We start from the raw sequence: 5,163 nt of genomic DNA, 5'->3' as shown, positions 1-5,163 counted from the left end.
AATATGAGTGAGCCACTTATTTCAGAGATAAACTCATATCATTAAATACTTTAGTTACTGTGGGCAGTCTCTCCAACCATCCCTAGTGATTTCTGTACCCTGGATCCATGTCCTTGTGTAATAGTCACACTTTGAGTTGGGACTGGACTTATTTGACAAACTTTTACATAATAGAACACCATAGAAATGATGGGCTAACATTTCTGAAATCAGGAAAAAAAAAAAAAAAAGACCAACTTTCATCTTGGGAACCCTCTCATTTACATGGCAAGACAGAACAGAGAATGGGCAAGAGGGACTATTCAAAGACAGAAATGCTGGACAGCTTCCCAGATTTTAATACAGAAATGAATCTTAGGTAGGATGGGAAATATATTAATATCTAGACATATTTTAATGAAATTGCATTTAATGAATTGCAGTTGTTGGGAGGAGGAAAAGAATGCCGGATTTTGAAAAGGAAAATAGGAACAAAGGAAACTGGATCAACCTAAAAAAAGTCAGGGAAGGAGGAAAAAATAAATATTGCTAAAAGCAAAATTAAAAAAGAATAATTAATTATATATATATCAATCAATACAACACATTCAATACCTATTTTAAATACATTTTACCTTAGATGTGTGTGTGCATGTCTGTTTGTGTGTTTAATTAGCCTAATTTAGACAGAGAATCACAGAGTGGCTTAAACACCATGGGAGTATCAACTCAAATGGTATTCTGCTGAATAATTCTCTTGTACTTTAAATTCATAGTTTAGAATAATTTTTAAAAAAGTATTTCAGAATGTTTTATATATTAGTAAATCCTGATTTGATAAAAATAGAAATAGAACACTATAAATTTTCAGAAATAAAAAGTAGAAATGCAAATAAAACTTTGGAATATTTAGGCAAAGTCCTATATAGGACAATAATCAGCTTAACAGAATTTTCTAAAAGAATTATAACCTATAGTCAAATGGTATTTTTATTAGAATTAGAAGAACATGTTTATCATACAGCTAATAAAAATTTCCAAAGAGATTTATTAATTCTGAAACATATCAAATAAAATCCCATATCCACATCTGTAAAAAACAAAGTGAACAAATCAATATATTAATAATAGAAGCTACTCTCTTCGCTTCTCATAATTGCCCCAAGCTAACAACAAATATTCCTCAGCGTGGTGACCCTGTTAACCAACACTCCCTTTGAAACTGAGAACAAATAAACTTTCTTACTATCAGCATACTTAGTTTTCTTTAGTTAAGTTTACCCAATGTAAGGAGCATTACATAGAAGTAAGAACTACAAGCATATAAGAAACAGTAGTTTTCATGTGTATCAGAAAACACAGAAGACATATTGGGTGGAAATATCCCCTTAAAAGCAACAACTGAAAAAAAAATAATAATCTAGATATAACCCAAATAAGAAATGTTAGGGATTCTTATGAAGGCAACTGCAGTTCTTCAATACAAAAAATAACTGTGTGTGTGCATGTGTGTGCATGCGTATGTGTGTAGAGTCGAAGAGAAAGAGCACTAACAAATGGCTCTGAGAGTGAAGACTAAAGAACGTCCCAGAAAGTAACAGATAGTGAGAGAAAGTTATATAAGATGAGGATAAATGAAAGAGAGCAAGAGGAGAGAGACAGAGGGACAGAGGGATGGGAGAGAGAGAGACTGGAGGGGGAGGGTAGGAGGGATAAGACAGTGTGGAAGAAGCTGGGCTCAGGTAGAGAAGGAGATAGGGAGTTCTAAAGAGAAAATCACAAGAAAAGTTTACGACTGTACCTACTGATAATAAAAGAATTCTTCAATTGCTGGGAAAGAGTTTTACATTTTATTCCCGATAAGGTTCTGAATTTTCAAATTTTATAATAAGAATGCCTCAATTTTACAATTCAAATAATAAAAGTTTTAAAACAGAAAACATTTGCATTGCAAATTTTGTCTAATGCATCAGAGCAGTTCTATACATTTTTTTTTTTTTAAATCACACTAACTGGAAGACCTGAGTAGCAAGCTTTACATTAGCACACAAATGATAGGAAATCAGAAGACTGCAGGAATTTATAAGATGCTGTGTTTAGTTACATAAACATTCTCAGATCGCTTGCAAGGTTTTACCCTCGTTACATAATTAACGTACATGAGGAGGCAGAGGTGGAAATGAGGTAGCTTAAGTGGGCGTTTTCACCCAGAGCTGAAGACATTACTAGGCCTAAGCACATGCACACAGCTTCTCATTTGGAGCATCGGTTCAAGTTAATTTGGTTTACGGCTATGCTTTAAAGAAATGACGATCTTCAAAATAGAGATTAGATGTACTGTAATAAGTTCTTCACTGTAATTTAATACTTTCTAGGGGGATTTGATTCCCCATTTGGTTCATCTACAGATTCTGTTTATCAGGATGTAGGCAAGATTTTTGTAAACAAGCTGCTACCACCTCCACTGAATGAACTTTCAAGGGGACATTTGCGGGGATATTTATAGGTACATAAATGCTCTGACAGAGACAGCACCGTCTCTTCTCTGTAGCTTCTCATCCAATGATCTCACACTAATATTCATGTGAATAGGCCTACCCTGTAAACCTCATGGAATAATTCTAAACCTAAGAACTATACAAATCTAAGAGTATTGTTGGATGGAACTATTCAAGACTAAATTTGACATAGCAACTCTCGTATTTCAAAACATTCAAAACGCTTGATGTCTGAGAATAACATCTAAGGGAGAGAAAGCAAATGAGAAAGGCCTGCATGGGGCCCCGTGGCCTTGACTCTTTCAATAACCTCCCTTCTTTTGTATCCATTTGTGGGTCTATTTGCCTGGGTTGTACGTTCTTTAAAAGGGTGTTAACCTAACTGAGCAGATTGACTGCCTTCTTAAGACATTGATGATCCTTTAAAAGATTAGCTTTTAACTACTGATAAAAGAAGAAAATAAAATTGGACAATACTAGCCTCCGAATGAGCTTTAAAAGTAAAGAAAAGAAAGGAAAATGACCAATGGAAGTCATTTTAGAAATGTTACATTGAAAATACCCACAGGCACTGCCGGTGGAAATGTGTGGACAAGGTCTATGACGCAGAAGAGAAGTCTGCTCGGAGCTCATGATGTAAAGCCAGAGCATATTTGTTATTATTTTCTGCTTTATTTACTTGTTCCAAAATAAGTTAATGCAACATAGTTTGGGGTCATTACGAGGATAATTATGATACTTTATACTTGGTAAATCAAAGAAACTACTAATTAAAAAGCCACAGAAAATAGGCCCATCCTCGTATATTATACAGACTGTTGCCTTTTAAAATGCAAGACCCGACGAAGAGAAAATTAATGTCAAAATTCTCTATTCTGATATTCTCCTGTAATTTAGAAAAAAAAAAAAAATCCTTCATTCCATTTAACTGAGGAGAGGCAAACTTTTTTTTTTTTTTTTTTAACTCCCTCAGAGTATTTTCAGCTTCAAATCTGTGTTTTAACCTGGACTTTTGGCTCTGAGTTATATGAAATGCTGCTCTTGGGAAAATGCTTGCACTGAAAATGAATTATCTCTTCTTTTTTATTTCAGTTCCCTTAGAGCAACTATTAAAGGGAAGAGGAAGAGAAAAAGTCACAAGGGTACTGAGTGTAAGAGCCCCTTAATGAGGAACCAGAGGAGGTGCAGGGGAGGGCTTAGCACTCGGAGGGAAGGGGCAGTTCGTCTCACTGCGCCTTGTCTGGAGCAAATGTTGGCAATTTCTCTTGTGACCAAGCAATCTGGCAACACATTTGACACAGGAATTCAGGCGTTTTGCCATGTAGATTGTTAAATTTAAGAAAAAAAAAACCTGGGGCGCCTGGGTGGCTCAGTGGATTGAGCTGCTGCCTTCGGCTCAGGTCATGATCTCAGTGTCCTGGGATCGAGCCCCGCATTGGGCTCTTTGCTCAGCGGGAGCCTGCTTCTCTCTCTCTCTCTGCCTGACTCTCCGCCTACTTGTGATTTCTCTCTCTGTCAAATAAATAAATAAAATCTTAAAAAAAAAAAAAAGAAAAAAAAAGAAAAAAAAACCTGATGAACATAGGGGAATGGAAGGAAAAATAAGAGAAGATTAAAACAGAGAGGGAGGCAAACCATAAGAGACTCTTAACTATAGGAAACAAAGTGATGATTGTGGGGGATGGGGTGAGTGGGTGAGGGGCATTAAGGAGCGTATGTGATGTAGAGAGCCCTGGGTGTTATATGCAACTGATGAGTCACTAAATTCTACAACTGAAACTTCACTATATTTTAACAAACTTAAATTTAAATAAAATCATATATACATATAAATATATTAACATATATGTGTGTATGTGTGCTTATGTATATATATGGTTAAAGTTGAAGAAAATTTGAAAACCTCTGTTTAAGAAACATTTTTTGGGGAGCCTGGGTGGCTCATTTAGTTAAGCGTCTGCCTTCTGCTGATGTTGTGATCTCAGGGTCCTGGGATCCAGCCCAGCATCAGAATCTCTGCTTACTGGGGTGTTTGCTTCTCCCTCTCACTCTCGCACTGTGCTCTCTCTCTCTCTCTTGCAAATAAATAAATTCTTTAAGAAAAGAAAGAAAGTTTTTTTTTTTTTTGGTATATTCTGTCCACATGGAGAAATTGAAAGTAGTAAGAGTATGTCTAACAGTACAGTATATGTGAAACTAAGCAGAGGATTGGTCTGAAAATAACAAAACACATAATAAGATATATGATGTGATCAATACAGAGCTGGCAGAAAATGAAACTGATGTAGAAAGATAGAAAAGATGTTAGGGCTCAGAACGGACACCAAGAAAAAATTCTTGAGGTCTTTGATACAAAAAGGTGGTTTTATTAAAGCACAGGGAGAGGACCTGTGGGCAGAAAGGACTAAACTGGGGTCAAGAGGACTGGCCCATGATATACTTTCCAGTTGTGAAGGGATTAGAGATAGTCTAAGTCTCTAAGGGATTTTGGAAGCAAGGTTTCCAGGACCTTGAGGGGAATAGCTATTGTTAGGAAAAGGTCATGTATTACTCTCTAAAAATCCTTGGCCACGAGACCCTTCAGATGTACATTAATGGGTCATATGCTTGGGGGATGACTGCTTACATGTATCTTGGGGGAGGGGTGGAGATAAAGGAAGATTCTTAAAGGTAGACTCACGGGATC

This window comes from Mustela erminea, chromosome 3 (genome assembly GCF_009829155.1).
Source record: "Mustela erminea isolate mMusErm1 chromosome 3, mMusErm1.Pri, whole genome shotgun sequence".
In the NCBI taxonomy this organism is placed as follows: Eukaryota; Metazoa; Chordata; class Mammalia; order Carnivora; family Mustelidae; genus Mustela; species Mustela erminea.
The sequence above is the reverse complement of the archived record's forward strand: the minus strand, read 5'-3'. Positions refer to the sequence as shown.